This window comes from Misgurnus anguillicaudatus, chromosome 25, assembly GCF_027580225.2.
Source record: "Misgurnus anguillicaudatus chromosome 25, ASM2758022v2, whole genome shotgun sequence".
Classification (NCBI taxonomy): Eukaryota; Metazoa; Chordata; class Actinopteri; order Cypriniformes; family Cobitidae; genus Misgurnus; species Misgurnus anguillicaudatus.
In genome coordinates, this window is record NC_073361.2 from 31,470,371 (window position 1) to 31,483,583 (window position 13,213).

Here is a 13,213-nt window from a genome sequence, read left to right on the forward strand (position 1 = left end):
ATAGATGAAACTGTGAAGTGTAACAAGTTTAAAGAACATTTTACCAAAATCTATTGTTAACTCGGTCTCTGGTCATCAAATTGAAATGCTGGTAGTATGCAACACAATTTTAAAAGAATACTCAATCAAACCTACTAGGTTACTTCTGTGGTCTTAAATGGACTTGGTTTGAATATTAGGGTGAATAAATCAAAAACTATTGGTGAACTATTGGTAACACTTTTGTATGTGGACCGTTTTTTGGTAGTAAATGGTGCTACTAATTGTGAAGGTGCTACTACTTTTGAAGCCCAAAAAACTTCATCCTTCGTTCACAAGAGTATTCACATGGCTCCAGTGGGTTAATAAAGGATAATAAATGCAAAAAGATCAGGAGAAAGCGTACATGTTGGCTAATTCGTATCAATTCATACAAGGTCAATCGTGCAAAATTGTACTTGGGGAATTTTTTTTTTTGTAAAATTGACTTAAAAAAAATCCTTGTAACAATTTGCACAAACTTTTTTTAGTAAAATTTACTGCTTTTTTAAGTACAACTTACCTACTAAAATTAAATAAAATCTACTTAATAATGCATTAAAAACATATGTTAAATAATTAAGTAAATATTAATTCATTATTTTTTTTAGAAGTTACCCAGACAGCAGACGACTCCCGGCCGGATCAGCACCGGATCAGCGCCAGAGCTGTTGACTTTGGCACAGATCCGGAGCGGATCCGGCCCAGAGTCGTCCGCTGTCTGGGTAGATTTATTTAAATCGTCTAGGTAAAGTTTTTTTTTAATTGAAGCATTGCTGTCCTAAAAATATGAAATAAATCGTATTTACTGTTTGTTATTTTCTTTAACATAGTTCTATTGACTTAGTTATTTTTAGTGTTATAAATGGCATTATAACACAAAATTCATGACTGACTAAAAGTCAGTCATTGAATAAACTTGATTCTGAACAGAAACGCACTACAATACAATGTTCTGAACAGGGTTCATGTAAAGAAACACTGATCACCTGAACGGTGACTTCACAAAATTATCATTTACAACAAAACAACATCAATGATATAAGAGCTTAAACCTTTATGACATTTTATTAACAAATATTTATGTAGTTAAAGTTCTTATCAGTTCTTATTCTGTGATAAAGCTTAAAAAATATTCAGGTGCAAAGGATTGTGGGTATTTCTTATAACATATGCAAATACATTTATGTTAATTTTATTTGCATTTTTTTAGTGTAATGTATTTAATATTCTTAAGTTAAATGAATTAAGATTTTTTACTTGAATCTGCTAAAGTTTTTGATTAAAATGTACTTAATTATTTTAGAACTGTGCAGTGACTATAAAACAGTTAAATAATACAAGAAAATATCTAATACGACTTACTATACCCACACAGTTCATTTTCTACATAAATTAATTGTGTATATCATCATTTTACTTAGGAAAATCTAGTTCTCAATAAATGTTAATATTATTATGTAGAAATGATGAGAGTTAATCTAATATATATTACTACACCCAAAAGTTAGTTTTTTCAGTGTATGATTCTCATAAAAAGACAAGAACGAAACCCAACCCCGCACCTAAACCCAACATCGCACCTAAACCCAACATCGCAGGGGACAATGGAAATCGTACCAAAACTTACAAATGTGGTTGTATGAATTGATATGAATTGCCAACTCTTTAAAACTTTATCATCTATAATAACTTGCTTCCGGCCAGATAAACTCAACCGGTTGGGTTGTAATTTAACCTATGCTGGATTGTTTTGGCCAAATATGAAGATTTTCTGGGTTAATTTAACCCAACGACTGAGTTGGAAATAACTCAGCAGTATTTTGAGTCCAAAGTGTTATACTGTACTTAAAAATCCACTACTGATTTCATGAAGTGTAAACACAAAAGATTACAATAGAGAAGTGTTACTGTGGGTTGGATATGTGCACTCTAAAAAATATTGGGTTGGTTTAACCCATGGTTGGGTAACAATGACCAAGCATACTGTAGGTCTATTTATAACCCAATAGTTGGTATTGTCCAATGCTTACCCAACCATGGGTTAGATCAGTGCTTCTCAAATAGTGGGGCGGGACCCCCAGGGGGGGCTCAAAGCGAGACTAGGGGGGGCGCGCGAGCCCCCGGGGAAAATACTTTTTAAGGAAGTGATTTTTTTTGCACCGTCACTTGCGACATTACACCCCAATCACGCTGATAAGCCGCTTGATTTTTTTATTATTATTTATTGATTATATTTAATTTAATTTTTCAGTATCAAATGGTCAAAAAATATTATACTTTATATAAGGATTGATTTTTTTATTTCAGGCAAGTTGATGCATTTTAAGTCTTTTCTGTTACAGACTAAAAACAATGTTAATAAAGTTATTGTAAGTTGATCGATATTTCTTTTTTTGTTTTCTTTTTGTGTTTTCTCAATATTAATAAGGATACAATGTTTTGCAGATGTGTAATTTTATAGACAAATTATACTATTTAAAGTCGCGGCGGAGAGTTAGGGGGGGCGCGAAATGTTTACTTCTTCTTAGGGGGGGCGTGACAGAAAATAATTGAGAAGCACTGGGATAGATGGTGAGATGTGCTTTCATGCTAAGAAAATTATCCCTCCAAAAAACACTTTGAATGTGTAGTAGTTAGTTAAGATAATTATGACACTTAAGAGTTTACTCAGCATCTCTCTCTCTCTTTCTCTCTGTCTCTCTCTCACACACACACACACACACACACACACACACACACACACACACACACACACACACACACACACACACACACACACACACACACACACACACACACACACACACACACACAGTTATCCTCTGCACTGTCTTTGCTTTTTGAGATGTAGGAAGGAATCTTGTCCTCCCACATGCGGATTATTGTTCAGAGAATCTCTCTCTCTCTTTCTCTGTCTCTCTATTTCTTTCTTCTGTTTCTTTTAATTTATTTCAGTATTTTATTGAAAGTATTTTATTGGTAAGATTGTGTATAGTTGCAATATTGCAAAAGCGGCATTATATATAAAACATGTAAGTTAGTGATTAATGACTTTCTCTCTCTTTCTTCAGTCTCATCTTATTTCTTCTCATCTCTTTTCTGAATTATTTGTCTTGTACGTAATTTTCACACCTTGTTGTTGGTCATCTGCGTTGTGTTGTCTGTGTGCGTGATGGTTTTGTTCTGATGAAGGTAGACTTCAGTGAGTAAGTGTTATATTGTCTGTAAGGAACATTTTATGGCTCTTTCATAGCTCACTGCTTTGAAGGCACTGCGTTTTTTGTGTTTTTTAGTTTTTAAATACCACATATAACCTACTAGACAGATATCACTGACATCACACTTATCTTTGCAACAGCATTCAAACAGGAAAAAATAAAGGGGGACACACACTTTTTTTAAACCTATAGGCCTATAAATAGACTTTGGTTAGCTATTTATTATTATTTTTAATAAAATACCCTAATCCTCTTAAACTTTAATTATTTTTTAATTTGATCACACATGCTAAACTACCATCATATGTTTTAGCGTTTAGCTAAACAAGTGAGCAGAGTAATGCAAAATGTTTTTTGTTTCCTGAACGTTTCTTTGTATTTTCTGTATGAGGTTAAAGAGAGAGACAGGTGGGGTTAAAGTTGATGTTGAGGTGAATCTGTCAACAGCAGTAAGATCAGAGCTGACAGCAGCAGGGATCTAATGGCCGATAGGTTTTCACACCCGCGGACTCGTAATGACAAGCAGAGATCAGCGCTAAACACCTTTTGATTGACACAGACCCACACGAACACACACACACACACACACACACACACACACACACACACACACACACACACACACACACACACACACACACACACACACACACACACACACACACTAAATTCACTTGCTATGATGCTTGCAAAGGTGAATCTCATTTCACCCTCAAATCAATAGGAAAGTATAGACCACATTATATTAATAGCCTCAATTTTAATATTTATTTATTTATATTTTGTGAATCAAATTTAACTTCCAATAGACTTCAGCATAGAATCAATAACAACAGAGTCCCTCTAGAGCAGTTGTCTCCAACATGGTGCCCGTGGGCACCAGGTTGCCCGCATTGAATCTATGAGTGGCCTACCAAAGCACATTCTATTAATAGCTCAATTTTGATATTTGTTTATAGTAAAATAAAATCAACAGGTAAAATAAAATGTTGTTAAGTAAACTATATCAAAAAGTAGCCCTCCAGATTTTTTTATACAGGTAACCCTTGCTCACAATAAGGTTTGAGAGCCCTGCTCTAGAGTAGACTATTTTGTAATAACAAGCAATAAATAACCAGTACATTATAATGTAATTTTGCTGTAATTATGTAGCTGGTTGCCAGTAACTTCCTGTAGAAGATAAAGACTGAAAATGTTTCACGTTTATTTAACTTTGAACAAACTGCTGGCAGTAAATAACATAAATGTTAATGTAAATCTACAGTATTTTACTGCCAGCTAGTTGCCTGTAATTTCCAGTAATACTGTAATTTATACACATTTTTTTACAGTGTATCTTCAAATCATCAAATGAAGAGTTTCGTTGCAAAACGAGATAACCACCATTTTTTTAATTGTTCAGAAATCTCGTTTTTTGGTTGTGCATTCCAATTAATTTCAATGCTGCAGTTGGTTTGTTTTGATTTAAACCTTCATAACTTAAAAAATACAGCTAAGTAGCACCATAAAACAAAATAATAACATGATAAAATAATAAACATGTTTTGACAAAATTTTTAAAAAATGGATTTATCTCGTTTTGCAACGAAACACTTCAAACTCTTCAAACATTACTGTGTAAAATAATGTGTGCAAGCCGACTGACCTTCAATGTTGAAATATGGTTGAAATAATGTCAGTTCTTGTTTCAACATTGAAACAACGTTGATACAACAGTTAATGCTAAACAGTTACAAACGATTAATAAAATGCTTTAAAAATCAACGTTGAAATTTGGCGGAAATAATGTCAGTTGTTTATTCAATATTGATTCTATTTGCAGGTATCAACATTGATTCAACCTTGATTCAACGGTGACTCAATGAATTATATTAAGCACAATAAACAAACTTTGTGATTTCTGTAGCTAGAAAAGCAGCATTGTGAATTTATGTTGTAAATGTATACTCCAGTAAAGCCAATATACACACACATTGTAACACACAGGTCAGTGTTTGCTGCTTTTTGTAGCTTTGCGATGTGATGCACTCCGGTGGCTCCTGGGGCCGAATCTTTCCTCTGATTGGACGGATCTCAGCGGGGATCACAGTCAGTGTGCCAGGCCTGTGCCAGCCCCAGAGCATTATGGGAAAATACGGGCGAGTGTCCTCTTTTTCTCTTTCCCACCTGTTTGTCCTGTGTGAGCTGTAGTGTGCTCTTGACTGTATACTTCAGAAGGTTTTGGGCACTGGAAACTAATTTTAGCCTACTTAACATTTTAGTGCCTTTTTCACACTTATTAAGAGAGTTGTGTGTGTCATAGAGATAAACCGAGAGAGTGATGTGTGTCTTTGAGTGTTCTTGTGTGTGTCTGATGCTATTTGGAGCTGCTGGTTAGAGGCTCTTAGGGAGTTAAATCCATCTGCCAGTGGATCCCAGTTTAGGCCAAAAACACACGCACATGCATACACACACACACACACACACACACACGCACGCACACACGCACACACCTAATCACCTAAAATAGCTTTGTTTTGTTATTGTACTGTATGTGATTTGTATATTTTAGGTTAGGTAATAAATTGGCTGTTTCTTAACCAAACCAATGTGGCAGTCATAATCTAATTGAAAAAAATAATTTTGGAAGAAGTTATATTTTCAGAAAAAAGTTATTTAGGCTTTCACGGTAGTTTTGAATGTTCACCTTAGTTATTTTAAAGGGATAATTTAGCCAGAAAGGAAAATGACCCCATGATTTTCTCACCCTCAAGCCATCCTTGATGTATATGATTATTTTTGAGTTATATTAGAAAATGTCCTGCCTGTTTCAAGCTTTATAGTGGAAGTAAATGGTGCTTCTGATTTGAAGCCGATGCAATGTGATTTTATAAGATAAATATCAACATTTAAAACTACAAATGAGACGTAGTGGAAATGAGACAACAGAGACAAGATGCTATACTGTAGTCTTATGGGGTGTACACACCGAACGCAAATTCAACAGTTTGCGCAAACAGATTTCATACAAAGTCAATACAAAGACGGGATTAGATGCAAACTTGTGCGGGGCGATGCGAATGTAGTGAATTGGGCGGTGCGATTGCCGTGAAAACGCAATATTCACCTTAAACGCGCTAATATTCAAAATCAAGCGAAAATATTCAACTCAAGCAAAAAATTCACATGCCACAAAAATAAATCCAGCAAGTAATTAATAATGAGGAACATAATGCTTTGCGTTTGGTGTGTCGGTCATACACTGAAAAGGCACTCTCTCGTTATTGTGCGTTGTAGCTATTTTAGTTTGTAAAGTTTTAAATATAGCTTTTTAATAAAATTGCATTTATTGAAATTAGAAGGCCTCAATTAACCCCCTTAAGCCATGGGGATTATTTCTATGAAGGATGGATGGACTTTTTTCGGTTTTAAATATGAAGCACCATTTGCTATCATTATAAAGCTTGAAACACCCAGAACATTTTCTAATATATCTCTGATTGTGTTTTTCTGAAAAAAGATAATGATATTCATTGAGGATGGCTTATGGGTGAGTAAATCATGGGGTCATTTTTATTTTTTATGTTGAATGTTGTAAAGACCCAATTTACTATATTTCTTGTTTAGTTATTTGCAAGATTTATAAGTTCAGACTATTGTTTTTTGTACTTATAACGTCTTGTAATGGTCTGAATGTAACCAGTTGATGTACACTGTATAGTAGAGAGCATTGGAGCTGTAGGTTTTCTGATGCCAGCATCAAACACACAAACATGATAAAAGACCTTTGGGTGATTCTGGAGAACTTGAAGTGGCGTGATTGGACCTACAGCATGTACACATGTCCGAGGTTAATGGGTTGGGCAGGCAACTGACTGAGGCATATGCCAGAATGATAAGAAGTTTTAAGAGAAGAAGAGAAAGAAAGAGAGTATGATGTTGCCAGCACGTAGTACCATGAGCTTCATTTCATCATATTATAAATGTTAGATGTTTTGCTGAAACACGTTACAAAGACTGTGAACTATGTAGTACTGAATTGTGGAATTACACCGTTAAATAATGTTTTCACATTTCTGTGTTTAGAATTATTTGGGAGGGGCTAAAACAGTGACTCGATGACACACTGGTGCCAACGAGCATGGCCCCGCCCCTAACACAATCACAAGCATCTTTTCAGGTTGCAGCAGTTACTGAAAGTTAAAGGAATATTCCACTTTCTTAAAAGAAAAATCCAGATAATTTATTCACCACCATGTCATCCAAAATGTTGATGTCTTTCTTTGTTCAGTCGAGAAGAAATTATGTTTTTTGAGGAAAACATTGCAGGATTTTTCTCATTTTAATGGACTTTCATAGAGCCCAACATTTAATACTTAACTCAACACTTAACAGTTTTTTTCAACGGAGTTTCAAAGGACTATAAACGATCCCAAACGAGGCATAAGTGTCTTATCTAGTGAAACGATTGTCATTTTTGACAAGAAAAATAAAAAATATCCACTTTAAAGCACTTTTATTTAGCACAAAAATAACAATGTACTACAAATGGTGTTGCTGGTATTTAAGTATACTTTATTTTGAGTTGGGAGGTGATGTCAGTAGTGTTTTTGTGTAATAGTATTCATCATGCTTGTAGTACAACAGAGATGCACTAATGGTGTGAGTGTGTTGATAAATGGATGTGTTGGCCTGTGAGATGTGTGTGTGTGTGTGTGTGTGTGTGTGTGTGTGTGTGTGTGTGTGTGTGTGTGTGTGTGTGTGTGTGTGTGTGTGTGTGTGTGTGTGTGTGTGTGTGTGTATGTGTTGGTCATATCTGGGTTGTTGCATTAGCATCATTCTCAAAGGCTTTGCTGTAAGGCAGAGCTTCCGCTATGTGTCCGGATCTCTCATTCCCTCTTTGTTTCCATCGGTGCGTGTGGATTTGGTGGACTAATTCAGTACTGATCCATCCTAGCACAGCACTGCCAGTAACAACCTCTCGACCTCTCAACACGTCACTGGGAAATCTCTCACTTATGTAACTAAAATCACGCAATGTAAAATTAAAGCATTAGGTAGATAAAAAAATATAAACATGTTTATTGTTGGCTGATTTAGTCAGTTATTATTTATTGTCTTTTATTTTTATATGTGTTTTATTTATCAAGAAGAAAACTTTCTGAGATTAATAATCTCCACAAAACTCTTACAATGTTACAACCACTGTATATGAATACACATTTAAATCACTTACAGCTTTCATTGATGTATGGTTTGTTAGGATAGGACAATATTTGGTACAACTATTTAAAAATCTGGAATCCGATGGCGCAAAAAATGTAAATATTCAGAAAATCACCTTTAAAGTTGTCCAAAAATTGTGCAAAGTCCTTAGCAAGTGCATCCACTAAATATCTGTATGGATCATGATCTTTACATAATATCCTAATGAATATTGGCATTTACTTAAATAAATCAATAATTTTGATTTCAGCTATTGCTACAAATATACCCATGCTGCTTAAAACCAGGGTCACATATTATATAGCTCTGGTCCTGGATTCTGGTCCAAATGCACATTTTGAAAAATCTAATTGATTACTAGTTACTAATTACAATCAATCATATAATTAGATTACTGTACAAATTACTCTCTCCAAAAAGTATTAAATTACTTATTACACTGTAAAACCTAAAAGTTAATTCAACTCAAACCATTTAAGTAAACCAGTTGCATTAATTTTAAAACACATACATCTGAGTACTGTGAACTTAAACAAATTTAATCATATGCAGTTATGCACTTATATTTAAGTTAACACTACTTAAATTTAAGTGCATAATTGCACATTACTCAAGTTCACAGTACTGTATGTGTTTTAAAACTTAAATGGTCTAATGCAACCGGTTTACTTAAATTGTTTGAGTTAAGTAAACTGTTAGGTCTTACGGTGTAAATCCTATTTAGTAAATGATACAAAGATCGACTTAAAAACGGCTGAAAAAAACATATACAGTATCAGTTTTTCTAACACGGTCTCACACCCATGGCGTCAATATTTGACGACACTTGACCATGCGTCAATATGTTGACGCGGAGGGTATACCTTTCGCGTAATTTTTTGACGAACTGGGGACTTCAATACTATTAGGTACGCGAAATTAAACAGTTGTCGCCTGGCATTGGGGTTAGGGTTAGGTTTGGGTAGGGATGTCATTATGTAAATCTAACCCTAAACCGACGCGAAAATGGTAGAAAATGCTAAGAAAATAGGAAAGAGAATGCAACGGACTTAATAGTATTGAAGTCCCCAGTTCGTCAAAAAATGACGCGAAAGGTATACCCTCCGCGTCAACATATTGACGCATGGTCAAGTGTCGTCAAATATTGACGCCATGGGGTGAGACTGGGTTGTTTTTCTGGTCACACTTTTGACGTCCCATTTCTTGCTGTTATCTACTTCTTTTGCATCAATATACTCCTAATTACTGCTTATTAATACTGAGTAAAGTACTTATTAAGTTTAAGTATTGGTAGGCATTGGGTAGGATGAGGGTTTTGCAGAATCAGGCATTCATATGTGCTTTATAAACAGCCAATAACTCAGTAATAACAATGTAACCAACTAGTTAATAGTGAGAATTGTAAACTACACTAGAGTGTTACAATTACTCTTATTGACTCACTAAAGTATTTAAAGAGAGAATGATATATAAAAACATGCATTTTAACCTTTGACTTTAAATGTTGATGTTAAACCCACTATTGTATTTTATATCATTGATCTACAGACCATAAAAATTATTTACTTTAATTACATCAGAAGTTACTGTCAAATAAATTACTGAATAATCCCTTAGTTACTTTTGTTTTGTTAATGAAAAAACTAGTAACTAGTAACACCCAACACTGTTAAATGCAAATAACAGTTACAGAACAAACCAGCATACATATAACCTCTCTCTCTCTCTCTCTCTCTCTCTCTCTCTCTCTCTCTCTCTCTCTTATATCTATTACACCGACACAGCTGATCTCTCTAGTTATTCTGAGTCCCGTTGTCATGGATACTGCCTCATACACCATCAGAAATAAAGGCTTAAATGTTTTAATTAAATTGCCCAATGCATGTCCCTCACAAACACAATCATTTTATGGATGAAATGTAAATTAAAAATGATCAATCATACTCTTAAACTTAACTAAAGTTAGCTGGTCTTAACTGGCACACAAGATAGTTTCCACCGGTTATGCAGGTCTGTTAATTATAGAGAGGCACAGCTATGATTAATAAACTTACTGTTTATCTCAGCAGTTAGGTATCTACTTTAGAAAGTAGATTTTAAATGTGATGCGTAAGTTAATTGTATCAAACCAGGTTGTTTTAAACAACAGATAGCAATGTTGTGCTTCCTAATAATACCTGCAATATAATAATTATCTGATAAATTTCTTTTAAAGTTGGCTCCTTTTGTAGATAGACAGCTTAGATAGTTTGGTTGCAGAGCTTCAGATAAAATCTTGTGTGTAAACAAATACTCCTATGATAGTTCGGTCTGGTTATGCTGTAAAGTTTATCCAGGGTCACATTATACCTTTCCATATTAAACCTCAGAGAAGGTGTAGTGTGTGTCAGTTTGGCCCCGTGTGGGGTGTGATGGTGGGGTGTCGGGTGCTCGGTTGATCCCTCGCAGGGGTGACATTCCCATCATCGACCCTACGTGTGTGTCAGCCATCATATCAGACTGCAGCCAATAAAACACAATAGCATTTAGATAACAAGTAACAGATATCCAAGAACCATTAGTGAATTAACCCCACCATCCACATCTTTAAAAGAGAAAATATCAATTAGATATATAGTTATAAAAGACTTTATAAGGTTACACCTGTGTGTGTATGTGAGCACAAATGATTTATGTTAGATCATCTTACCTAAATAAAACACTGGAGCCCAGATAAAGCACATACAGTATCTGCCTGCTCCACCGCTAAGTTACTGTAATGTGAAAAACCATTGTATTTAAATTGGACAATACAATATTGTTGTATGTTTTTAATTCTTGTGATGTTATATTTTTCATTGAAACTGTAATTTAAGGCTTGCATAATGCATTTTTCGCAAAAACTTTTAGGTTTTTACCTTTAGTTTTGTTGTAGCAAAAATATTGTATTTAACAAGATCAAACACTGCTATATGAACCCATACAGCAAAAAAATATATTTTCAAAGATAATTCTAAATATATTTCAAAATATATAAAAGGGCCAAAAAATATACTGTATGTACTGAAATATATTTTAAAATATGTTTACAAAAATGTATTTTTTGGGCATTTTTTTGGTATTGGTATACTTTAAAATAAATGAAATATATTTTTAACTGCAAATATATACTTATGATTTTATTTTTTTATACATTTTATATTTATACTTTATACATTTTACACAAACAATTTTGGCAAGATAAAAATATTTTTGCCATATGGGATATAAAATTAGAAATGTATTTGTTGACCCTAAAATACCAATGCTATCTCACGAGAATTTGTGAAGAGTTGGCTAATTCGTATTAACTCATGCGACCACATTCATACGTTTTTTTTTTGTACGATTTGCCTTGACCTCTGTGACGTTGGGGTTAGGTGCGAGTTAGGGTTTGGTTTTTTAATGAGAATCGTGCGTTTTTGCATGATTAACTTCATATGAATTCATTAGCCAACTCATAAACGAATTCTCGTGAGATTAGGCTGGAAATACATTTTGAAATATATGTTAATATATGAAGGTTAAAACTAAATATATTTTCAAATTCAAAAATATATTTAATTAAATTTACTTTCTAAAAAAATAATTTAGCATATATTTAAATTTTTCTTATGGGAATAGGGGAAAATGCAACTATCAATATGGCTGCTCTGGCTGCTGAAGTCCCGCCTTTGCTATACATAAACCAATCATCGATCAATAAAGACTGACGATTATCTGGGGGAGGAACTCTGTACAGTCACGTGAGGTGCTTGATCACCTGTGCGAAGTCGTCGTGAAAACAAGAACGTCACGGCATGACCTTTCTATAGACGGTTTCATGGGACGCACGTGATACACGTCTGGATCCGAACCTTACTTCCGGTTTCGTATTTTTAATGGTCTGACTAGTTGCTAAACTGATCTCTTGAATAAATGCCTCGTCGAAAATAACAAATGTTTTGGTTTCCTAATCTATGTGTTGTTTTTTTGCTTGTTATATAAATAAACTACGTTTAAAGAACTTTGTTGTTATTTATTCTTAGCGGAGTTTACCGGAAGTTACGTGCGGACCGCGACAGCCGCTTGTTTATGTTGTTACTGCTGAAACGGTCTATACTGAAAAGCAAATATAGACGAAGCGCTCCACATACATATTCGCAGCAATGTCCGAAAAATATTTGCATGCTGTGACCGCCCCATAAGACCCCATCATTTCTTTGTAAGATTTACTTTTTTACTCCTCAGCCAGAAATAACTGATCAGAAAACAGAAAAATATTTGCACAGACAAGCACAAATCAACAAATAAGAACATTTACATACTTTTCTTAAACACATTTTTGCTGTTTTACGCAACTGTAGCGGTGGTTGTGGTGATGAGGCTGTTTTTAGATCGTCCAGAAATACAACCTGGACACACAAACACACACCTGCCTCTCTCAGTACATCAGTACATGTCCACAGCTGATGCCCAGGTGTCACATGTACACACACAGTATGTTTTATGTAAAGTATATCATTATTTAAGTATTAAATCCGTTTCATGTGCATGTTATTCACTTATATTGCTAATGAAAGTTGTGTGTGTGTTTCTGTTATCAGCTCTTGGTTTTATCAGCTCAACAGCGCTGTAGTTGGAGGACAGATGGGTCACAGGAACAGGACACATCAGGACACATGAAGGTTTCCAGAGGTTTTCAGGTGCACTGGGATATTTTGGGTGAGTCTGTGAAGCATGAAGACAATGTGTGGTGTGTGTGTGCGCGC

The 13,213-nt window shown here is 34.6% G+C and overlaps 2 protein-coding genes across 2 annotated transcripts in view; one reads left to right on the forward strand and one right to left on the reverse strand.

The window, feature by feature from the left end:
- The window catches only part of LOC129425815 (immunoglobulin kappa light chain-like), a 688,217-nt gene that overhangs the window by 526,114 nt on the left and 148,890 nt on the right, over window positions 1–13,213 (reverse strand). The gene's annotated exons all lie outside the window — the stretch shown is intronic.
- The window catches only part of dnah3 (dynein axonemal heavy chain 3), a 40,134-nt gene continuing 39,978 nt past the window's right edge, over window positions 13,058–13,213 (forward strand). The window contains exon 1 of the mRNA XM_073864274.1: window positions 13,058–13,166. The gene's annotated coding sequence lies outside the window, so the exon portion shown is untranslated. The remainder of the gene's footprint in view (window positions 13,167–13,213) is intronic.